Source organism: Nilaparvata lugens, chromosome 13, assembly GCF_014356525.2.
Source record: "Nilaparvata lugens isolate BPH chromosome 13, ASM1435652v1, whole genome shotgun sequence".
In the NCBI taxonomy this organism is placed as follows: domain Eukaryota; kingdom Metazoa; phylum Arthropoda; class Insecta; order Hemiptera; family Delphacidae; genus Nilaparvata; species Nilaparvata lugens.
The window spans coordinates 15,602,559-15,613,154 of NC_052516.1; positions in this window are offsets into that span (position 1 = coordinate 15,602,559).

The window sequence follows — 10,596 nt, forward strand, 5'->3', positions numbered from 1 at the left end:
TACATTGTTGATAAACGATGTGGCAACATTGCAAAGCTTGAAAGAGATAGCGCCATCTGCTTTGTTGAATGATAGATAAAGATAGCAACACCATTGCAAATCACATACCATTATAACGTGGACCTCACTATAGAGTCGTGTCTCTTCTCGACCTGAGTCGCGTAAGTGTGAATTGAGCCTTTCAATTCAATCACAAGGTAGACCTAGATGATTGCATAAAGAATAAAATACTGTATTCATGTTTTTAGAATATTTTGGCCCGGTTGCACAAAAGAAAAGCCTGTTAAACTTTAATCGTGATTAATTTATTTTCAAAAACGCCTTCTCTGATTGATTCCGTGAAATTAATTACGATTAAAGTTTAACCGGCTTTTCTGCAACAAGCACTTTAAATTTCAAATTAATATTTTGGGAGTGTCACAGATCTGCTAGATTTCAACTTATCTAAAGTCTGTGAGAAATTACTTTTAACACGGCTCTTACTCGAATAGGGAGAGGTCCGATGCTCTATCCTTCACTAATCACTCCCACTACCTAGCAGCATTCTCCTTCTTTTGTGTCTGTGTGAGAGAGCTCCCCTCCAGCTATTGCTGGCTATGTTCCAAGTTGTTTACTGGTCAGCATGACCAACATGTTACGGAGATGTGTTCATCACAAGAACTTGAAGCAAAATGACACGGCGCATCCAATTGTGCGCAGGATGTCCGTCTGTGTCTATGCTACAAACTGTGGAAGGAGAAATGGGTTTCTCCTCTTCATGTTAAAAGTAATATCTCACAGACTTTAGTGTATGAACATAACCTAAAAGGTTTTTTCAATTAAGAAAAGGTTTGGGACGTTGAGTTTTGACTTTTAAATAGTAATATGTTAGTATTATTCTTTTTTATTAAAAGTATAAAATCATACTTTTTATAAAAGTATAAATCAAAACGTCGAATGTGTTGATAATTAGACAACAAAGTGGTTGAAATACTCGCACTTATAGTGAAGTCCACGTTATAATGACAGTATTTGATCAACTTTGGTCTTGCTATCCTTGTCTATCATTCGACAAAGACGGTGGTACTATCCTTTTCTAGATCCACAACGATGACAATTATGTTTCTGACAGTGTAGAAATATAATTAGTTAATGCAGAGAATCGGCATCGCTAGTCTTCTATTTTTATTCACTGCCATTATAACGTGGACCACACTATATATATAATATAGTGACCATACTATAGTAAGGTCCACGTTATAATGACAGTGGATGAAGATAGAAAAATAGCAATGCCGATTCTCTGAATTAATTAATTATATTTCTACACTGTCAAAAACATAATTGGCATCGTTGTGGACCTAGGAATGGATATTACCACCGGCTTTGTCAAATGATAGACAAGGATATCAAAACCAAAGTTGATCAAATACTGTCATTATAACGTGGACCTCACTATAGAACAAAAATTAATTAATTATATTTCTACACTGTAAAAAACATAATTGGTATCGTTGTGGACCTATAAAAGGATAGTACCACCGGCTTTGTCGAATTATAGACAAGGATAGCAAAACCAAAGTTGATCAAATACTGTCATTACAACATGGACCTCACTATATATATATTATATATACCGTATATATAGTGAGGTCCACGTTATAATGACAGTATTTGATCAACTTAGGTTTCGCTATCCTTGTCTATTATTCGTCAAAGCCGGTGTTACTATCCTTTTCTAGGTCCACAATGATGCCAATTATGTTTTTGACAGTGTAGAAATATAATTAATTGATGGAGAGAATCGGCATCGCTATTCTTCTATCTTTATCTACTGCCATTATAACGTGGACCGCACTATAGTGAGGTCCATGTTATAATGACAGTATTTGATCAACTTTGGTTTTGCTTTCCTTGTCTATCATTCGACAAAGCCGGTGGTACTATCATTTTCTAGGTTCACAATGATGCCAATTATGTTTTTGACAGTTTAGAAAAATAATTAATGAAGAAAATCGGCATCGCTATTTTTCTATCTTCATCCACTGCCATTATAACGTGGACCTAACTATATAAGAGATGTACTTTTTGGTGCCGCGGAATTGGAAATATCTGGAACTCAAAATATCAATGTTAAATAATGTCCTATGCTTGAAAACTGTTGCTGGATGGAACTCCGAATATTTGTCAGACAGCGGAAATGGAAATATCCGGAACTCGAAATATGTTGCTAGGCGGAATTGGGAGTATCTGGAACTCAAATTATTTGTTTGTCAGATGGCGGAATTGGAAATATCTGGAACTCAGAATATCAGTGCCAAAGTGGGAGTACTGGTAATGTGTTTGTTATTGAGAAATGGTTCAAGTCTGACTTATTTTCTGGAATGATATGGACTAATTAGCCCACTTAGGGTAATTCATAGCTCATTATATATTAATTTTCAATGGAAATATTGGACTTGAACTTTAAACAGTAGAAACAACTCGGCTGATCTTTTTGGACTTGTTTTTCATTATCAAAATTTGGGAATAGAATACTTTTGGACCTGGTCTGTTGTTCTTTTTCAATTATATTCATACATAATTATTATGCAAGCTTTCAAAACTCTGTTATCTTTTTCAACAAACAAGACTGATGACTGTTGATGTGTTGATGAATTTATTTTAGGTTAACTATAGAACCCTTCATTTGTTTTGCGATAAATTTGTTTCATCCCACACATACACAGTCTCGCTAATAACGATCGATATTGTGAATTCGATATATTTCCATTTCCACATACTTCCAATTCCACCAGCTGACAAGATATTTTGAGTTCCGCCGGTCTGCACGATATTCGGAGCTCCGCCTGTTAACATATTCGGAGTTCCATATATTTCCAATTCCGGCCAGCTGCAAGATATTTTGAGTTCCAGAAATTCCCAATTTATGCGACCCCACTTTTTATTGCACAAGCGTAATCCGTTGTAATTTCCTCGAAATAGACAAGTCGATTGCAAGCATTGCAAGTTGACTAGTGCTGCTACCAAGTGGTCAGTAATAGAAGTACACGCTCTGCTGCCTGAATCTTGAGAGAGCACACTTGATTTCTTCGTTGTTCTTTTCATTGTTTGTTTTGAATTTGATGACAGTTGAAAACGGTTTGCCATTGGCCTATTGCCATTTGCTAGTGCAGCTTTGTGTAGTGTGGATTTTCTGAGTAAATTTCTTCATTATTTTAATTAATAATCAATTTTTTTTCGTGTTAATTAAACTACACAATACGGATTAAACATACCATCATTTTGGCAGTCAATTATTAAAGCACCGTAAGTGATAATACTATTATTAGTCTTGTTCACGATAACCCAAGTCAAATTTGATATTTTGCTAATTCCCAATTTTCAATATATTTTGTAATAAATAGTGCTGCATGTACTTGAAATAGATTTCGGCTAAGTGATTCGATTTCATTTAATTTGTTAGGTTTATTATTTAGATTTACGCTTAAGATCGATACCATTTTTTATGTATGATACATTGTCTCTTGTTTGCTAACTTTTAAAGTTTCATGTTAGATTATTATTCACACTTCACAGTCTGCAAACTGTCTATATTGTATCGTTAAATTTCCATTACCATCTTAAAGAACAGTTAGACCCGGCCTTACAAAGAGTTATTCAAATTGAAGATATGTTGAGTTGATTAATTCACTTAAGATTCTTGTTCCATGGTCGTCATTCAAGGTGTAAATTTACATGTTGATCATAACTTGTTTTACTTTGTTTTTATAAAAATTTAGTAGGTACTGAAGTTTATTTAGATATTTCTTAATAATATATTATAGATATTTATAATAATATTAGTATGGCTTTATGGTGGGGAATCCCTGAAGTTACACCTCGCCTGAATTTATAAATTGAACCGTCAATGGGCCTAACGACTGTCATACTTCAGCCGGAACCGACTAAAGAATTGTCAATCTTGAGATAAATTTATATTTGCTTGGGAGCTTAGTTATAGATTTCAATGACTTTGAAGCCAATAGTTCGGGTTGAATTTGTCAAAGTTCTGTTGATTGTAAAATAAATATGGACGTGTTGGGAGTTTACTTGACCTAATTAACGTGCTGTGATGGGGGTTGCGAGGTTGGGCTGTTTTCAATTGAATTGAATATTTCGGCTGATATTAATTTAACAAGTGTTACTAATTTGAAAGCTATTTTAACAGATTTAAAGATTTTTCAGCAATAGTTCTAGTTCAGAGTTTTTGAGATTTTTCTATAATAAAACAGTTTTGAATGTACTACGTGCCGGTTGCCCAAAGGGTTGAGTATTAAAGTGTAGTTGGGAGCTCTGTAGCATTAGAAACAGCGACTGAAAGTTTGAAAGCACTCATTGTTCAAGGTAAGATTGTTTAGTAATATTTGTTTTCCATTACAATTTCTGTCATTTCATCGTGTTCCATGTACTTGCTGTTATTTTTTGTGTTTGAAATATGGTATGATTTCTTCAGTTATAAGTTGTAACTCAACTCAATTACATCTCACTCAAAAAACGTTTGCCCTTATTATCTGACATTAAATTCCTATTAATCTCCATTTATACACAAAATGTATTCTCTCATAAGTTTTAGTACATCTATCGCCTTTCAGGTGTTGAGTCTATTTATTTTCTGATAATTTGGATTTTAAGATAATGATGGCAAGGAGGCACCCATTTTTGATTTTTGACTCCGGTTATCTTTTTGATAACGAGGGCTACGTGACTTCTGTCGTGTCCGTAGTGGTTGTGGTGGGGGTTACAACTTGAGTTGTTTATCGTATTGAATTGAATAATTTCCCCGATATTAACCAATTTCATTAGTTTGTATGCTGTTTTGTGGGGTTTAAAGATTTTCCAGCTATAATTTATGGTTTAAGTGATTTCTGTAATTGGGTTTTTGAATAGTTTCGCATTGATAGGCCCGGGCCCGTTTGCACAAGAGCCATTAAATTCTCAGGAACCAATGAGAGAAGGCGATTTCTCTTCATTGAAAACACGGCTTCTGTGATTGGTTCTCATGGAATGGATAGTCTTGAACCCAGAACCTTTCACCTTGATTCACCTTCACTATTTGACATGTCGGCTGCTGCTTTGTGTTGAAGCTGGTCTTTTGTGGTAACTTGTGCTCATTTTCGTCGAATATAACAATTAAATTCTCAATTAACTTAAGCCGATTACAGTCGACTACCAACTATTATTACTGGTTTGACCGGGTGAGAGTGTAAGAACGGAAAACTATGGGCCGGCTTCCGAGCTCGGGATTTAGCCAAGTTCTAGACTTGATACAGCTGGAGTCAGAAAATTGGCTTTCCGAAACGGGGCGTCCACGTTTAAATTAAATTTCATAAAACTATAAAATTGAACACAAAATAAAATAAAGAGAAAATAGTGTAAAGTTTCAGCTATTTTAAATTATTTAGTAATTTTTCAGTTCGTCTAGGAAAAACGTTATAACACATAAAAAATCATAAAAACTACGACTACGCCCCGTTTCGGAAAGCCAATTTTCTGACTCCAGCTGTTTTAAAGTCTAGAACTTGGCTAAATCCCGAGCTCGGAAACCGGCCCTATAAGAGACTACCAGCGTCAAATAGCTTCACGAAAAAGAACTACTAGGACTATCGGCTTGAGTTAACATTGAAATTTGGAATATTAACGCCCTATGCCATGGGATATCTTCTTATGTTATATTTTCTCTGTGAGATCACCCTGAATGATACAGTATCATCTCAACTTGATACACAACACCAAAATTTGATACAAAATTTTCAAACTTGGAATGAATGCTACAAACAATGGGGTATCTTCTTATGCTATATTTTCTCTATAGTATAATTTTGTCACATCAGCTTCACCGTTGCAAACTTTCTCTCTGAAAAAGCTCTGAGACTGGCTGATTCTGCAAACGTGAGCCTAAAGCGGTCTATTCACTACCCGATATCTTGTACAATTTGAGGCCCAACATTCAATGTTGGATTCGACGTTGGACAGTTAATGGTATGTTGGGTTGAATGCTGGCTAGTCGGACGAGTTGGGTCAACTGGAGACCCAACACATCCAAAATCCCAAGGTCAGGCGTCTAGTTGGAGTCATAAAGGGAAAATGGTTGAAAATGTAATTAATCTTGAAGTTCTTTAGGTGCACCATACTTTTGGGAATTAGTTATTTTTATATATTCTGAATTAATAAATGTATGATACATATCTAAGTAAATTTTATTCAGATTTCATGAATCTAGTATACATTTTTTAAGATTCTTCGAAAGCTCAATTTGAATTTGATGATGAATTTTCTAAAATGTTAATGTTTTGGCATATTCTATGTTGTAGGAATGAAGAGATCAGTTTGGTTGTGGTGAGGACATGGAATGTTGGAGTTTGTAGCTTGGCATACTGATTCACTCCTGTCATGGACCACAGCTTTAACGAGAGTGTAAGTATGGCTCTTGACAGGTACTTACCACTACTCAATTTCACTTTTGTTTTTTTTAAAGTAGTCTACATTTTGCAAGTTAGAGATAGTTTTTTGCCGGCTCTCCATTCTCGCCGAGTTTGTACGAATAGCGACGAACGCGAGAGTGTGGATGACTACTATGTCATCGCTCGGCCCACCTTCGCTCCGATTTATGCCAAACGGAGACGTTGGACATTTGGCGAGAGTGTAGCGGAGGCATTAGAGCGCTAAGGTCTTCCAGCTCGTTACTTGATCAAACGAGGGATGATGCGCTTGGCTGTATGTTGAACATATTCAATATTATGCATTTTATATTGAATAAAATCCTTATTCCTTAATAGAATAAATTTCTTTACAGTGTATGTGCTTCTGTTTAGGTCCTGTTTAGTATTAATGTGCTCTGACTTTTGTGTGCATCCAACTGCCATTTTACAACTACTTTGTACTTCCGTTGGAAGGTTGACAACTTTTTAGCCTGTCCCAATTAACTCACATTTATGTTGTTTTGGTCTCCGATTCTAATGATTTATTTATGCATTATCTATGCACATAGTGGAGCAGCGGTGGTAGATGGTAGCGGAGAATGTAGCTGAGAGTGTTTAGAAGTAATGCATGTATTCAGATGTGTGGAGCAGCCAAGTTAGAGTTGAGGACAGGCACTTGGATACATGCATTATCTATTATCAATACTCTCAGCTACCTTCTCCGCTACCCTCTACCTTCGCCCGCCGCTCCACTATGTTTTGACCCTGAGCGAAAGCCAACCAGCGCGACCACAGAGCCAGCCGCTTCCCCTAATTTCTATGTATACTACTAATAATACTTGCCCTTTCACATAATATGTTTGTATCAAATAATGTAATTAACTGTGTATGTTAGCTGTAATATATTTAGAAGTGTTTTGTACTGCCGTTGGTCAGGTGACCACTTGTTGTCCCCTCACTATAGTGAGTGAGGTCCACGTTATAATGGTAGTGAAGAAAGATAGGAGAACAGCTTTACCGATCCCCTGCCTTGCCACTGCCTTCTATAGAGGATAGCTGATGTAATATCATTGTTCATTCTTGATTAAAATAATCAGTTATATTTTAAAACAAAACATGTTTTTCAATATTTTTTTATAATTGAGATTAATATTCTGTCAATTGATTATTATTTCTAGATTGTTAGAAAATGATCTAGTAACGTTGCAGAGGTAGAAAAGGTTAGCGCTATCTGCTGTGTTGAATGATAGACGAGGATAGAGCAACACAAATGTTAACGTGGACCTCACTATACCAGTTACGTAGTGCTTTCAGTCTCGTATTACATTCAACCACCAGTGGGTCACCAGACAGCAACCATTGGCGGCCGAGTGGGTCACCAGTGAGACACCAGCCGGGTCACCAAAATCTGGTCACCCTATAGTGAGGTCCACGTTATAATGACAGTATTTGATTAACATTGGTGTTGCTATCCTTGTCTATTATTCGACACAGCAGATAGCGCTAACCTTTTCTACCTCTGCAACGTTGCCAGATCATTTTCTAACAATGTAGAAATATTGACAATTAAATCTCAATTACATAAAATACCTATTATTAAATCGTTGAAAAATATATTTTCTTGACGAATAAAATTAAATTTATTTTTTTAACAATAATAAACAATTAATACTACATCAGATATCATCAGCTATCCTCTATAGGAGGTAGCAACCAGGCAGAGAATCTGCAATATTGTTCTCCTATCATTCTTCACTGACATTATAATGGATCTCATTATAATTATACTGGACCTCATAATAGGCCTACCCAATTGTTTCCGTTTTTTCAAGTTACTAATCTTTTGATAACGAATAATCTATGTAAACGACCTTTTAAAATTAAATTTAGAATGTGGTAAACTTGTATCATTTGCTGATGATACAGCTATAATTTTCGCGAGGAAAAACTGGGATGATGCGTTCGGGGTTGCTGAAAGGGATATGTGTAAAATTAAAAAATGGCTGGAATTGAACACTCTGAGTTTGAATGTTCAAAAAACTAAATATGTCTCATTCTCAGCAAATGCAGCAGGAAAGCCTAGTATTCATTTAAAAATTAAACTTCATTCTGAGTGCACAGACAAGAATCTCTGCGTTTGTCCAAGTATTGAAAATGTAAGTAACCTAAAATATCTAGGGATAATTATAGACGAATACCTGAAATGGCATTTTCATTTAGCTTATTTATGTAAAAAACTCAAATATATTTCTTTCAAATTCTATAAAATTAACAAAATACTCAAACTTCAGGATTTAAAAACAGTATATTTTGCTTTGGTGCAATCCATATTAGAATATGGGATAACAATCTGGGGTGGGGCTTTCGATAGTCATTTAAATAACTTATTTATCACTCAAAAGTGTATTATTAAAACAATATTGAATAAACCTCGATTGCATCCAACGAATCTGCTATTTGAAGAATTTAATGTGATGACTGTAAGGCAATTGTACTTGAAAAATTTAGCAAAATATATAATAAAGTATAAAAACAAATTTTTATTAAATGATATAGTTCAATATGATTTGAGACCAAATACAACCTATAAATATAAAATTTATTAAACAAAACTAACAGTAGTTAGAAGACAGCTCATTTATATAAGTACAAGATTCATAAATGAATTGCCTTTTGATCTGGAAGCAAAAATTAATTACAAAATACTAAAAAATTGGATAAGAGAAAACTATTTCTTTTCAATTGAAGGCATAATCTAATTTTTTTAAAGAATATTTTAAAGCGTGGATTTTTTTTTCTCTATTATTGTATAAAACTAGGAAACAACCAATGTAACTAGCTGATTGCAACTCTCACCAGCGGGCAAGGTTTGATTCCTTTTGCTGGTGATGCCGGATTACCATTGAATCTAATTATGATTTTGGTATTATTTATGGTTAATTTTTATTTTAATTATTTTCTACTTATGATTATAAAATTATGTATTTTCTTTTATTATGTTTTGAATATGTATTTATTGTATGGCAAAAAAATGATTTGATGATTTGATTTGATTTCAAATGTGATTTCTAATTTTCCAGAATTTCAATGCCTTTTTTATTTTCTGTAGGGATGAATCTGGATGGAATCTTCTAGATAGCTGGGGCTGGATATACATGACAACATTCCTCTGTGCAATGCATCGATGCTGATATGAGCTGGAGTACATCCTCATGTGACTTGAGTCATCGACCAGAGCCTTCAAGTGTGGCTGTTGACAGCTGGTGAGTGTTGTAACATATTTATATCGCTTCTTACTTGACCAGAATTGAAGCAGAATAAGTTAACCACAACTCACTGCCAACACACAAGGACTCTTATGTTGGCAGTGCCAAATATTACATTGATAATTATTGTTGTGCAAGTTACAATCAATGTCTATTTGTAGGTTATTGTATATTGCATACTTTGGTGATTATATTCTACAAATATTTGTATGCGATTTTTGGCAATAAATTCAATTCAATTCAATTTCTCTATCTTCACATTTTATTCTGTTATTCTATTGAGCTTTGAATATTTATTGCAGACTTATAATAGGCCTTGCAGTCTTATCACATAACTGGATCACTTAAATGCTCTTGTACTCATAAATTGTTGAATGTGATGTGGAGCTAAGTGATGTTGATGAAACACTACCGAAAAACATGTGAGTTGAATAGTAGCTTCATACTATGAAGTAGGCCTACTGCAAATCTTACATGTATCATGCCGCTTCCACACTCTTGCCGAGTGAGTACAAATGACGACGAGCGCGAGAGTGTGGATGGCTACTATGCCACCGCTGGCCTTCAATCACACCATATAGATGTGTACAGCGAGCCGCTTGACAAGCGACTTGACGAGAGTGTGGTACCGGCATGACGAATGCAATGCTTGATGGCTCCTTTTGAGTTGTGGAGCTGCCAGCTAAGTTAGCTGTTGGCTGCCACATCTTCATTTCTTTCATTTTATTGAATTCATAATTTCCAATGCAATATACGCCATTGAGCCAAGGAGAGCTTGTTCGCTATCGACAATTCAATGTTTTTTTAAAAATATTATTTTATGTCATTTATCAATTGAAAATATTCAGTGACTTGCTACATCTCGTAAAAAACTATAATCGTTGAATTAT